Below are 15369 nucleotides of genomic sequence, written 5' to 3'. Positions count from 1 at the left end.
GCACTCATTACTGCAGAATGGTCACGCTTCTTTCACCTGCCGAGCGACAGGAACAAAGCACAAATACTTAGTTGCTGTGCTCGACACAAATATCTGTACTGTCTGCTCCTGACATTGGAAACACATGCTCATTACTTTTGTGTTTAAAAGTGTAAAAGATACACATTCTGTTAAAAGCAATTCACTTTTGGTCATGCTTCTTGTTGCTTGAAGTGGAGCTATTTAAAGTATGCTGTTGCGTAATTCAATATAAAACTTGACCATATATCAGAGGGAGATTATTTTAGAGAACCTCAGCTTTGGGGTCACTGTTCAGTACGTTTTCAGTGCAGAGAAAAATAAACATGTAGAAAATAACATTGGTTATTGTCATTAAAAGTGTAAACATCTAAAAATGGCTCACTGGCCATGACTGTTACTGATTGCAGTGGGTGGTGCAGTTGAAAAAGAAAAACATATATGGTGTTTAGCAAAGCTGTTAAAAACGATCCAGATCAGTTCAGTCCAGATTATTCTGTTAGAACTTTTTGAATTTTTTTTGCTAAATTATCAACAAATGTACTGTTTCATTAATTGCAAAAAAATATTGTTTTTACTTTTTACTTATACTCGAATAAAGGAGTGGAATCAGTACTTTTATGAGAGTTTGCAAAGCATTCATACTTTTACTTAAGTTCAGCATGTGAATACTTTTGCCACTTCTGCCGTTATCTCAGTGTGTTCTACTCCCTCTGTGGCAGCTCACACACATGCACGCACGCATGGACGGATGGAAGGACATAAATCTGTGAGGCCACGCAAAGACTTCACCACACAGCACGTCTAGTGGTCTGCTTGATTAGAGCCCAGCATATCTGTGGCCTGGGGAGTCTGGGCCGGGCACACAGACTCGGGGGGGTGGGGGAGGGGGGGGGGGGGGCATTTAGCTGAGAGCGTCCATTCACTGTCTGCTGTGGGGGAGTCTATAATAGAGTAGAGCGCTGATTGGATGTGTTGTTCCAAATCGTGCCGGCCGTCTTTTCTCTAAGCACGCGGGAAAGACAAGAATAACGCCGGCTGAATGTCCCACAGAGATGGATTTATTGGGAACTATTGGTGTTGGAGGACAAATCCGTTTAGGGACTTAATGAGGACACAACTGCAGCGGTTGAGCTGGCAGGCCAGGCCGAACTGATCCCACCCCAGCCTTGTCCTGTCCTTTACCTGTCCTCTCTGTCGGCCGAGTGGGTCTGCTCATGAACTCAATTGTGAAAGAGTGTCCTCCCAGCTTTGACACAAAGGATAAGCAACTTCCTCTTTGGCCGGAGCAGAGCGTCTGAACATTTCATGCACTCATTTTTTTTTGAAAAGCCGAGGTACTCTGAAACAATCTCCCTCTAAAACATGATCCAATTTTTTTTTTTTATATTTAACTACACAACAGCAGAGCTCAAACAGCTCCACTTCAAGCAACAACTACAGTAATAATTGTATTACTTTTAACAGAATTTGTGTCCCGATATATGTACAGAGTAGAAAGTACAGATATTTGTGTACAGATGTAGGGAGTAAAAGTAAAAACTTGTTAGAAAAAGAAATGCTCAAGTAAAGTACAGATGCCTGAAAAAAATCTACCCCAGTACAGTAACAAAGTACTTGTACTTCGTTACTCCCGACCTCTGCAAGAAGGGTTCCTCAACTGCTGAACTATCCAGAAGTTTGATTTCTGTGACTGCGGAGAAGTGTCAGAAGCTGCGTTACCATTAGTTTTTAAAACAAAAGTGATATTTATAAAATTTCGACAGGCGATTTGCAGGTGTTTCCATTGAATGGTGTGAAGAGAGGAAAAAAATATTCCACCTCCTCCTCCGTCCAAACATGACCCGGTACGTCACGTATGCTGACATATAAATGCGAAGAAAGTGTTTCCATGACACTTTTGCGATATACCTCTATATGGATACGCCTGAAAAACCACCTCGTCAGAGCGTAAAAACCTGTTAGCGATATTTAAGAGTTTTTTTTCGAAGTTTAGACGCTCCACGACCAGTTTTTTGTTGCGATATTTAGGTTTTGCGCAATTCTGGGGGTAATGGAAACACAGCTGCTGACTTTTTTGCTTGTTTGTTTGTAGTTGAACTTATTCAAAATAATACCAAAAAAGGTCAAGTAAGGTGCAACCAATGCACATAAACCAAAACGACCACTCCTGGTACATTGCTGGAAAACAGTATATTTCACCCTCATGATGGTCTCATGTTACAACTTTACATCTGCGTGTGGGTACCGATCAGAGGATGAAAGGCTTCCACAGGATAAGCACAGGATACTTTCATGCCTTTCATATCTAATATTTAATGAAACACACACACACACACACACACGTTATCGACTCCCAGTCTGGGAAATATTAACCTCTTCGTCTCACGTCACCTTCCGTCTGCACATACACACACACACACACACACACACACACACACACACACACACACACACACAGCGCTGGCACGCCTGCAGCTATGTGCACGGCCCGAGTGCACACACAGATTCCTGCGCCGGCTGCAGCTATCTCGGAGGAACTTCTGAGAATTTAGGGAGTGGAGAGTCATTTGGTTAAAGAGGACCAAACGGCAGGAAATGAGAATCATTGACCCTCCCTTGCGACCAAATTTACAATCTGTGCCTGAAATCAGCGGCGGGGAAGAGAGAAACCAGCGAAAGTTAGCCGGAGAAGGAAATGTCTGAGAGTCTATAAATAGAAGGGCCCCGCGCGTTTGAAATGATTCCGAAAGGCACGTAGTCATTTATTATTCAGGCCCGTATCGCTGCGAGTTTATTAAATAAGGAGGAAAAGACTTGCGCACCGCCCCGGGTTTTATTGCAACATTTATTTTGGAGATCGCGCACGTTTTTACGCGCCGTTGTTAGGCGGCATGAGCGGGCAAAATGAATAAAGGGACGAAAAAGGAGGAGACGGCCTTGAAGGCCTCGCAGCCGCAAATCACAATCCACTTCAGCGGCCTAATTGTCTCAGGCGAGCCCCCTACTGCTGGATATTCCATGCCGGATCACACTGCTAGATCCTCTGTTCAGGATTTTTCTTCTTTTTTTTTTATAACAATGACGGAGGGAAGAGGCATTAAGCAAAAACAAACAAGTGTGTTGAGAGAAGAAGAGAAGAAGCCTTTAGCGCTGAGGAGGAAGAGGACGAGGAGGAGGAGGAGGAGGAGGTGTACGGGGGAGGCTGGGGGGGGGGGCTCATTCATAATTCAGAGGCGTCGCGGCGATATGAGGGAAGGAGATGCATCTGTCTGCATTACGCCAGCGTTGCCTCGCCGTTGCATCACCCTCCTGGGTGGTTCGTTTTCCAGCAGACTTTAATGCCGCTCCCTATCAGCCGCGCTCGGGCTGTGGCTAATTCCATCTCCCCGCCCCCCCCCGCCCCCCCCCCCCCCCCCCACTGCCAGATAAGAGCCTTTTATTTTGTCGCCCGGCTCCTGCGGCCCGAGAGGAGCACCCCCCCCCCACCCCCTCCCAATCCTTCAAATGAGGCGCCGCTCGTCTGCGCGTTGGCCCGTGTCTGTTTGAGCATCGCCACTGGAAGGATATTATGAGGCCTTAATGCTGACTTGAAGGCCGGCCCCTCCCCCACCAACACACACACACACACACACACACACACATTTGTATTGCTGTCTCCTCACACAAAGAGAGGCAAATGTGTCTTATTACACACACACACACACACACACACACACACACACAGCTGGCTGCTGGTCTGTCTGACCTAGTTTATTCCTGCGCTGCTCTAATGGAGGGAGCGAGCGAGGGAGCGAGTGAGGGAGCGAGGGAGCGAGGGAGCGAGTGAGGGAGCGAGGCCTGTATTATCTGACTGCATCTGATTTGCATTTCTGCTCCGTCACTGGCAGATGGCACCAGAGGTCGCGAGCGTGAACTTTTTTTTCTTTTTTTTCTTTTTTTCTGCCTGCTGCTCCCATAGGACGTGTATTCGCACACGTACACACAGGCACGCGCGCGCACGCACGCGCACACACAAACGGCCTTGTTAAAGTGCGCCACTTCCTATTTAGAAAAAAAGGAGAAGAGTTTGTCTGTAGTGGGGGTGGGGGGTTAGGGTTACTAAATATATATTTAAAAAAAAAGAAACCCTGCAGGTGCAAAACTCACAGTTGGCAGCGAGAGTGAAAGTGCACGTCACGCACTCGCCCAGTGGCAGGCAGGCAGGCAGGTAGGCAGGTACTGCAGGTAGGTGGATGAGGCCCGCTGCTGGGTGGAAACGGCGTGTTCTTGCAATGTTCGTGTTCTCAATAGGAAGGAAGTGATGAATCACACTCACTTATTTGCGGCGGTGGTGAATGTTCAAGTACACACGCCGGCCTTCCCCTCTCTCTCTCTCTCTCTCTCTCTCTCTCTCTCTCTCTCTCTCTCGTACTGTCTTTTCTGTTTCACACATGCGTGAGCGCGCACACACTCTCTAGAAAATCACAGAGGAAGTGAACAGAGCTGAAACCTCAGCTCTTTGTCTTTTTTTTTTTTTTATCTGATGGCTCTTTCTCTCTCTCTCTCTCTCTCCCTCTCTCTCTCTCTCTCTCTCTCTCGCTGTCTGTCGTGTATGAATTCACCCAGAAGGAATGCCGAAAGCCGCCTTGATGGTGACACACAAAGAAGGTGTGTTTGCGTCTCGCAGCCGTCAGCCATCCGGCCGCGCACACAGAGATAAGAGCGCAAACTTTGCACCTTTTAACTCGGCCACTGAAGTTAGCCGCGGTCGTGCGGCGACGCGCTGGCATCAATTTTTGAGTCCGTCAGCATTCAGAAAAAAAGGTTCAAGTCGTGTTGAACGACAACCAAAAAACAAAAAAAGAAGAAAAGAAAGAGGGGGGTGTTCGAGACGTGCGTTGCGCAGTTTGGAAACTCAGACGCGCGTTCGGTGTATTAACACGGCCAAGCACTCAAACCGTCGCTCTTTATTTGGAGACAGGAAACGCACAAGGGTGTGCTCGCTCTTTAGGCCTCTACCTCTTTCTCTCTCTGTTGGGCTTACACACACACACACACACACACACACACGCGCGCATGCACACACACAGCCGTTATTTAAGGGTGTGGGGACACTTTCCATGCGGTTTGAGTGGTTGGGCTTGGCAATTGTAAAAGTGTGTTGAGAAGAAGAAGAAAAAAAATATTCTGCCAGATCTGCTCTACATAAAGATGCAAATGGCTTCAGTCGAGTCGGGCCAATTAGTCTGAGGTCCTTATAGGCAGTGTGTGAGGCAGTGGGGAAGACGGAGAGAGAAAAAGACACTCCTGTCATGCCAGAGAATGATTTTTCCATGAGGTTTGGAGCAGAGGAGGCCGACAGAGATATGAAGACGTTGTTCTAATCTTATTCCTTCCGGGGAAAAAAAAAAAAAAACCAAAAAACGAGCGCCTCGTTCAAACGGAATCCGACCAGGGGCTCCAACATCTGCTCCCTCGTCGCTCTTGTTTGGGCCTCTTGCTTTCTCGATTTCCTTTGACACGGCCGTCTCCTTTTCTGACTCATCCCTCAGGTCTCCAGTGTGTTGTGGCCAACCACTGCCCAAATCCACTCCTCTCTTATGTCCTCTTTGCTCTTTGCCTCTCGCCCTCCTTCCCGTTTCCGCTGGCCCGCGCCACGCCAAAGGTTAAGTTCTGCTTTGACGTGGACCGCTTTTAAATAATGTATGCCCGGCCCCGTTAAATATACATGAGCCGGACGGCTTTTCTTTTCTGTTCTTTAAGAAAATACAGTAAATTATAAAGAACATGTCAATGTCATGACCTGAAGTAGTTCAGTATTCACATTGGAAAAAGCCAATCAGTGTTTGGAACGGAGAGTTAGTATGTAATGTGATTTCTTATTGATTCTTATCATATTTTTATCAGAGGTGTCACGTAATGGTGTGTGACATGTCTGTAAAAATCAGAAAATTCTATCATTAAGCAAAGTACTGACACAATGAACCCTATTGGAATAGTCAGAAGGTGAGTTTCCATATGGGTTTAATGCATTTTTGACACAAGTAGTTGGTTTTTGCTTTTCTTCACACTGGCTTTGGGCAAGAGCTGGAGCCCAAACACCTCATCAGATCGAAGGCAGCATCCAGCGTCAGTAGCTGTGTTTCCATTACAGTTTTTTGCAGAATAAAAGCAATGATTCTAAAATTTCGACAAAGTACAATTGCGTTGTGCAGGTGTTTCCATTGAATGGTGTGAAGCGCATAAGCCGCAATTCTCGTTACGTTTGTTTTTGTTTGTTTACGTTTGTTTGCTGTCAGGAACGGCTGTTATATTCTTCCCTTTGATTACTTGTAAAAGATGTTCCGTCTCCTCCTCCGAGTCGGAACAAACCTGGGGTCGTCTGAGTGACTTTTGCAACCGGGCTTGTTCCCGGTTCCTTTGATTTTTCAAAGGAACTTTCACTTAAATTTACGTCATACGTAATTTATAGAAACGTTGTCGAGAGGAAGACGTGGCATCAGCTCAGCCAGGGCTAATTTTGCGAGTTGTTCGACATGACACGGGGGTGGGGGGGCTTCAAGCCCTCGAGTTCAACATCTGCCCAATCCGTTTGAAAACCGTGAAGTGATTCACACGTTTTTGCTTTCTTTCTTTCTTTTTTTTTTTTTTACTCCCCCTCCCCCCACCCTTTAACTTGTGACAGCGGTGTCATCCCCACTTAAAGTGGGCTTCGTGACAGTCTGACAGATGGCGGCATTGTGCGCCGTCCCTTCACACTTGGCAATTGTGTCATTTTTTTTACCTCTTAAACCTGTTAGCCACGCAACAGTTTGGGGCCTTTCATGTCTCGCTTAATAGCCCGAAATGGAAGTGGAACCGACATAAGCCTGCGTGCTTATCCATTGTTGTCTGTGGGCATGTGCTATCAATCTCCTCTGTGTGTGTGTGCGTGCGTGTGTGTGTGACCTCACGTTACGTGTTTTGGGATGATGCTGTGGGTGGGTACAGTGAATGCGGAATACTTGTGTGTGCGTGTGTGTGTTCTCATTGGACGGCCCGCCTGCTATCGCTGTTTGTTTGGGGTGGGGGGGTGGTTAAAAATCTCACCCCCACACCCACCCTCCCCCCACCCCCGTCTCGGAGGGTGTTAGCGGGGGTCATCTAAACCGGATCTGCGGCAGAATCGCTTGAGAGGCGGAGGCATAATCTGTAGCTGGCTTTGTGCGCCCAGATTAAACCGATGATGTTTTAAACCTTTTCTCACGGCCGCAATATGCCTGCCCCCCCACCCCCAAACCCCCCCCCCCCCCCGCTCCACCGCTCTCGTTGCGCGCGTGACACGGGATCCGCGGCAGCTGGGGTTCACCGAGAGGACACCTTCCTCGCTTATTTTCGAAACGGGGAGCTTGAGCACATTATCTGAGCCCGACGCACGCACGCACGTCCCATTCATCCATTAATTTGCCATCAGCGTGGTGTAACTGCCGCCGTATCTTCACCGCCGTTTGAGGGGGAACAGCTGCTAATCCTAATCCTACCCCCCCTCCAACCATCCACCATATCCCCCACCACCTCACGGGATTCTGTCAAATCACAGGCTCTTCAAAAAGAGAGAGAGAGAGAGAAAAAAGCTCCGGCTGGCTCGTTTTTGCAGGAGGTGGTTGAGTAGCCGGCTGACTGGCAGCCTCTAAAATGAGACGATGGGCCGCGTTCAAACCCGACTCGCGTGACTGACAACCCGCCGCAAAAAAACGATCTCACTTGTTTTGCGTGCACTGTACCCACCCGCCCGCCCACTCCTCCGATCCAACCACAAGTTTCCACTGCGCGCTGCTCGGCCAGAGGTACGTCGGAACACATAGATAATGATTCTCCACCATAAATATTTACAGACAGGAGGTCCGAGTGAACGCATACCATTCCATTAAAAACAAATTAGGGAAAGCGGGGCCCTTTTTTGTTGTTTGTCGGGTTAGCCGCTGCAAAAATGTCGTAGATGACGTCTTGAAATAGCTTCGAATCCGTGAACCACGTGTTCATAGTTATGTTGCCGTTTTAGGAGATATTTAGCTTGCAGAGTTATATGGTAAAGTAGCTCCTTGTTAATGCACAGCTTGCTGTTGTTCAGCATATAGGCAGTAGGGGGAGGGAGGCTAGCTAGGGCTCTTTCCCTTTCCTACGGTGTTGACGCTACACTAGCTGTCTCTCGGGGAGAGGTTATGTTTATTTATTTACATTCATCTTCTCAACTAACCTCCATTTGTCAATGAAGGAAATTAAGACCATTTTCTAAACGTTAAGCTAATACTGCGAGTGTTTTTGGGGGCCTCTCAGAACCCCCCACCACCACCACCACGCTCCCCCCGCCTGTGTGTACGGATGGAAACTGCAAGTTACTTTAATCGAGAGCCAAATGGATACTACGCATGGAAACTAAACAAGGAGCATGTGGCCGCACGGAGCACAAGTGTACAAACACAGAGAGGAGAAAAAAAGAAAGTAAAATCTTTGTCTCCTACCTTCTTTTTTGCATGGAACCAGTTTTTAAGTAGGACGTTGGTATGTGACTCACTGTCTCACCCTTTTTTTTTTTTTTTTTAACGTCAGGGCTACACCTTGTGAAAATAATCAACACATTCTCCTTCCTGCAAAATGAAAAGCTGACCTCATGTGCTGTAAAATCCAAACTGCCTCATTCCGAGGAGTAAGTCCGGGTGATGTTGAGGGACTCACATTTTGGTGTGGTGAATTGGAAGGATTTGGCCCAGTTGTGGCTCAGAGCTCAGAAAAAACTCTGCAAGTCTGGGTTGCATTTATTTGAGTTTCTGTCGAAAGCGCTGCTTCTCTCGTCATTTTTCTGTGGAAAAACTATACAAAACGGCATTTGCTAAGAAATTTCCGTGCGAAAAAAGAAATTCCCCCCATATTTGGCTACCTGTATCGTCTGGCCTAGATTACTTTGATTCATATCTATAAAGCATGTCTGCCGACGAACCATTGCAGCATTAGGGGTAAGTTTGATAGTCGCGCGTCGGTAAAGCAGTCCAGACGAGACGTGCAAACAGTGGAACACCTACATGACTTCATTCTGAGCTTGTGTAGCTGTTTTTTTTTTTTTCAGTTTCTATTCATCCCTGCTGTCATGCCATCTTGATTATTATTATTTTTTAATTATTTTTGCATTTAGTGAAAATTTGCATCACAAAAGTCTTGTAGAGGAGCTGTATTCACCAAAATCTTCATTTTGATCTCCATGGGTTCAAATCTTCCAAAAGAATGTCAAATACAGAAATGTGAAAGTTGCATTTGTTGGAGCTTTTTTCAGAAGCATTGACCCTGTATCAGCCACCGTCATTTAGCAGTTAATGTTCCACTAGATTTGCCCTGTGACTCATGGTCACGGTGAGATACTGAGTGACTCTTTCAGTTTCACTATCTTTATAAACCATATCAAGCGTACTGCATATATGAATGCATATTTTGGTTGGCATTATGGATTGATTATCTTGTCCTAAATCAAACAGTTATCACAGTGTAGTGGCAGAGTTCCTTATTCTATTTCTGCAGAGGATATTTTGCAATAGCACTGATGCTATGAAGCCAACAGATTTCCTCATTATAAACTTAAAGACCCTGTCATGTGCTCTGTTCTTTAATTTCTCTGGCATACTTTGCAAATTTCCACAGTACATTCTATGTGTCAGCCTCTTAGCCAGCTGTCTTATTTCGTACATAGCATCACTTTTAGCGCAAAGCTAAAAGCATTTTGAGGGGGGCTGTAAACAGAGGGATAACTAGTGAGATGTATAGTTTGTATTTTTTTTAAACAGATAATTATAACAAGGCTGCTCTACTGGTGTCTTGGATTAAAAAGATATAGATGTGACGGTGGGGGGAATATGGGACCAATTAATCTAAAACGTGCTAAAGTTTTTGTTATACGCTGGCGTTTGCGCTCAGAGAAAAAAACGCCAGCGTCCGTCAGCTACTCTCAAAAATCATTTCAAGTTAATGACTTTCATCTTTGGGTCTTGGACAAGAGAGAGTAACCCCACCCCCACCCCCCATCTCACTTGTTCGGGGTATTTGGGGTATTTAAAGATGAGATGTGGGTGACGAGGAGTGCACGCGCAACTATCAGTCATCAGCGCGAGGATTAGGAACTGTCATCAGCAGCCATATGCCTCATATTACCCTCCCGATGGCACCCGGCGGAGGGATGGAAGAGGGTGCTGGGGGAGGGATTACACTCCTCCCAGCCGTCCCTCCCCGCCCCCCACTCCTCCAAGATTTCAGGGTAAAAGTCAAAGTATAAGGCTGATAAATGCACATGTACATTTTCCGCGGCGCACGTAAAGTCTACATAAAAAAAAAACCCTGCAGAAAAAAAACACTTTTGCCTAAGACGTTTGTGTGTGCGCACGCGCGTGTGTGTACACAATGTTATGGATGTAGCGCTTCATTGTGGAACTGATTTGCCTTTGTCAATGTGTACACTGCTCCGAGCGATGTGCTACCACTGTTATTCAACACTGGAGACACAAGAGCTCTTCATTGATCAGACAGAGGCATTAAGTAGGCCTGCCTGCCTCTGTGCGTGTGGGTGCGTGCATGAGTGTGCGCACACATCCTGAGGAATAGAAGGGATCAGGGGAGTGTGTGTGTGTATGTGTGTGTAGGGGGGTGGGGGGGGGGGGGGTTGGGGGGGGTGACGGCAATAGAGTAAGTGTTTCCATGTGCCTCTGTTATTCATGAAGACACATAAACACACACAGACTGACAGGCATGCTGGAATATCCATGTCCACGCACACGCACGCACACGCACACACACACACACACGCACACACACAGAAAGAAACACAACTTTTGTGACTCATTAAGTGACTCAGGTCTTGACAGTAAAAATAACAGCTGAAAACATTTACCGTATATCCATTAAGAGTCGCCCCCTTCCAAGCCACGACTAGAAGCGGTTTTGACGGATTTACACCGAACGCACCTCGCCAGCCTTCGACTCGGGTGTTTCCAAAACGTCTCGCTTCCTCTCTTGGATACCAATTAGTCGTCCAGCACGGTATTTACAGACGGACACAATAGAAACGCTTCGACAGCTGCAATGTCACGGAGGCAAGAAGCCGAGTGGCGTGTTGCTCACGACTTGTTGGGGGTAACGGGTGTATTCAGGGTTTGATGGAAGATGCGCTCAAGCAGACAGGGTCTGGAATGCAGCCCCTTGTGATGTCACAAAGGGAACTGAAACCATCTTTGCCAGGTGTTTGCCCCACCTTGCCCCAAACATGTACGCACCATGGATGTATTTAAAGAAGTGGATACCAGGCTAGTAATATCTCGGCAAGGCGATTTTCTTCCCACCTAGTGGCCACCTAGTGGTATTGCATCCATAACCCCATGAGGCCCAAAAAGCATTTTTTCCCCATTAGACCATAATACAACGCCTGTAAAAGGGTTGACAGGTCGCTTCCGACCTGAAACATGGTTCATAGTAAATGTTTCTGTTGTCGATTTTTAAATCATGGACTTTTAATCTTTCTAAATACATATATACATATATACGTGCATATATGAAAGATAATATATATATAATAATTAAAAAATTGTTTTTTGGCACAGAAGGCTAAAATTTGATTTTGGTTTTGTTTCGTAGATAAAAAAAAGAAAAACTTTGTTGGGCTGCTCAGCGGTGGATTCAGGTCCTTAAACATTCCCGCTGACCTCACAGCAGGTCAGCTCGGCCCGAACCGCCTCCACAGCCGCGCGCCGTCGGCCCGGTTCGTGACGGGAAACGCTCGCAGCGACCTCGAGCCTCCAACCATCATTCCTACTCCGCCTCTGGAGAGGTATGCGTGTCACCCCATAACCGAAATACTCCTGTGTCAGCGTCACCGCGAGGGCACGCTCCAAGACTGATTAAGCGGGTTCTGCTGGTTTTTCCTCATCAGCGGCCGCCGCTGCCGCCGCTGCCGCCGCAGCGGACCACCGTGAAGAAGCAGGAGGTGGAGGAGGAGGAGGAAGAGGAGGAGGAAGAAGAGAGGCCGGGAGGTATTTAGCATGTAAAAAGACCATATGTGTGCGAGCGCGAGAGTGTGGGCAGCGGAGAAGCGATACGCCTGCTGTGGTTCTTGGTTCTGGCGCGAGTCTGTGGGAGGCAGGAGTACGACTTTGTTCGTGCCTCGCTTGTATTTGTGTGCAAAAAACGCGCGATGGTCTTACACGTGTGGGTGTGTGCACGCACTTCTCTCTCTCTCTCTCTTTCTCTCTCGCCCTTTTTTTTCTCTCTCCCCCCACAGGCCGCCGCCGCCGCTCGCGTTGCTGCAGAGCCTTTGGTAACTGAGCCCGTGTCACTGAGCGAGTCTCTCTGTGTGTCTGTGTGTGTGTGTGTGTGTGTGTGTGTGAGCTTTTGTTTAATTTCTACTTCCTGTTTTATTCTTGGCCTAATCCAAACGCAACACAGCTGTGCAGTCAGCCAGAGAGAGAGAGAGAGAGAGAGAGAGAGAGAGAGAGAGAGAGGGATGGGGGGTGGGGGGGTGGGAGAGTGGGGGAGGGGTGGGAGGAGGGTTGGGCTGCCAGGACCTGGTGAGTGCAGCCGTGCTCTACAACTGCTACCAACAGATGGAAGGGAAATGGGGTTACCAGCTTGGGTTTATCTTCTCTTTGTAGGCCAGACTGACCCCCCCCCACCCCCCACACCCAACACACACACACACACCCCTCGCCTCGACACACTCCTTCATTTAGCCGTAATACCATGATTACATTTTTTCTTTTGTCTTGTTTTCTATCTTCGGGCAGTAGTTTGACACGTTGGCTAAAAAAAGGACAAAATATGCATTATAAACGGCTTTAAAGGTCCAGTGTGTAAAATTTGGCTTGATTGATGATTTTTATATTGGTAAAAGCTGAACACACCGTCCATAAATACATTAATAAAAGTGTATCCTCGCGGGACAGTAAAAGTCTCATATATATAAGAATATACACAAAGCAATAAGGCTTCATATTTAAGGATGGAATGATTTTTAAAACAAATAAATGGGGGCGGGGTGTGTGGGGTGTACAAGAGGACTTGCCATGTCCTTAGAACGACCCAGCGGTTATTTATAGAACCCCCGTCCTTGACGTTGTGGTGCAGCCGTTAGCCCCGGCGAAGCTCAAATTGGACAAAGCAAACATTGGCACTTGGAGGTGGGGATGGGCAGGGGGCACCTCAGAGCCTCAGTGGGCCCTGCAACACGCTTGGAGGGGGTTGGCTGGGTGGGATGGTGGCGGCAAAATACACTGTGGTTGGAAAATTAGCGCGGCCCAACGTACAGGACAACTGAGGCCACGGGACCAAGAGCCGCCAACGGCTCAGCTTCCTCTTGACGTGTTCTTGAGTTTCACTCAGTCGAGTTCACTAGCTGCGTTTCCATTACAGTTTTTTGCAAAAATAAAAGCGATATTTCTAAAACTTCCGACAAAGTACGACGACGGCGATTTGCGGGTGATTCCGTTGAATGGTGTGAAGTCTTGCCAGACGAGATTTTAAGAGACTTACGTTTGCTTTGGCTTGTTTATTGTCAAGAACAGTTGTTATATTTTTCTCTTTGATTACTTGTATATAAAATATTCCATCTCCTCCTCCGTCCACACATAACGCGCCATTTTCACTTGAAGTCAACTGGTCACATGACTCCGTACATCACGTCCGCTGACGCGTACATGCGGAGAAAAAAAAAGTGTTTCCATGACACTTTTGCGATATACCTCCATATGGATACGTCTGAAAAACCACCTCATGAGAGCGTCAAACCCTTTTAGCGATATTTAAGAGGCTTTTCAAAGTTTAGGGGGAAGAGAATCACTCAGTGGCTCTTCGGTTTGTGAAATACTCGAAACCAGCCGGCAACGACAACCACACCGCTGCAACCAGAAATCACTCAGGTCAACTTTCTTTTCCCCTGAACTGAGTTTGAAACTCAGCAGGCTGACTTGACCACACCCCCCTGAATACGCCGAGTCACTGCTGTACGTTTAGCTCATTAAATACTGGCGTTGGCAAGCGCTTGAGCAGGTGTACTACTCCTACTAATAATAATATTAAAAAAAAGTCTGTTCCAACATCGCCCTGAAGGAAATTAAGACAGTAAGACATTCGTCAGCACCATCCGACCATCACTTCGGCCCGACCTCGGCAGCATTTTAAAAGATGTGCACACAAACGGAGGCTGTAACTTTTATTAGCTGAATAATTCACACGACTCTGTTGCCGCTTAGTCTGCGTTTGTGTCTGTGACGGGGAGGGGTGATCAAAAAGGGAGGGAGAGAGAGAGAGAGAGAGAGAGAGGAACGTCGACTCCGGAGCTCCACTGAAGTCAGCGCTCCCCCTCCCCACCCCACCTCCCCTCACATCCTCCCACCTCTGCTCCCCCTCTTCAGTCTCGCCGGCCTGTGGAGAGCATCTCTCTCTCTCTCTCTCTCTCTCTCTCTCTCTCTCCCACCAGCGCATCACATTCATTATTAATCCAGTGAGTCTCTGCCTCCTTCTCAACCCGGCCAATTACAGCCGAGGCCCCTGCGACTGCTGCTGCTGCTGCTGCTGCTGCTGCCTGTCTCGTTTGACGGCGCCTCTGCCGCCGCCGCCACGCAGCTTTGATGTCTCTATCGACACCAAAGAGCCCGGGACCGAGTCTTAATAGAGCAGAGGAGGATTATGTGGCTGTTCGCCTTCGGGGGGAGGGGACGGGTGGCGGTGGAGGGGGTGGGGTTAGAGTTTTTTTTCTCCCCTCATTATATATATTTATGTTTAATTCATACTTTATATTTGATAATCGGGGGAACTTCAGCCAAGGGTCTCGCCACTCTGCGCTCGGCTATCACAGGGACACGGCTCTTAATCCTGTTACTCTTTCATTTGGGGGGAGAGAAGCCGTCTCCCACCCGAGGCCTTGCACTCCCACCCCACCTCCACCCTCCTCTCCCCCCCGCAGGGCTTTTAGCCTCAACTTCCTCACCACATGAAATCTGCAACTTTCTGCACAGCAGAAGGTCTCACATCGTCGCCATTTTTTTTTTCAGATCTTCATTTTTCACCGCAGCAAAGTCGGTTATCGAAAAAAAAAAAAAAAATATAAAGAAAAAACACGCACACCGAACAGCTTCAGATCCTCAGAAAACAATATATTTATCCCCCCGTTTACTGCCTTCAGCAAAAACGGCTGCACCGTTTCTCTGCAACTGGGCGGAGAAACGAACCAGACGTCACAGCGGCCGTCACAGCGGCCGATTTCCAGACGTTTCCTGGTAAAGTGGAGCTCGCAAAATGGACCGAGCGGAGCCGACTCCTCGTCCCGCTTCTGGGGAGATCATCAGCGGAGGAGAGAGAGCT

Source organism: Nelusetta ayraudi, unplaced genomic scaffold (assembly GCF_046127955.1).
Source record: "Nelusetta ayraudi isolate G7.1 ecotype Tasmania unplaced genomic scaffold, CSIRO-AGI_Nayr_v1 ptg000056l, whole genome shotgun sequence".
Classification (NCBI taxonomy): domain Eukaryota; kingdom Metazoa; phylum Chordata; class Actinopteri; order Tetraodontiformes; family Monacanthidae; genus Nelusetta; species Nelusetta ayraudi.
This window is presented reverse-complemented; position numbering follows the sequence as displayed.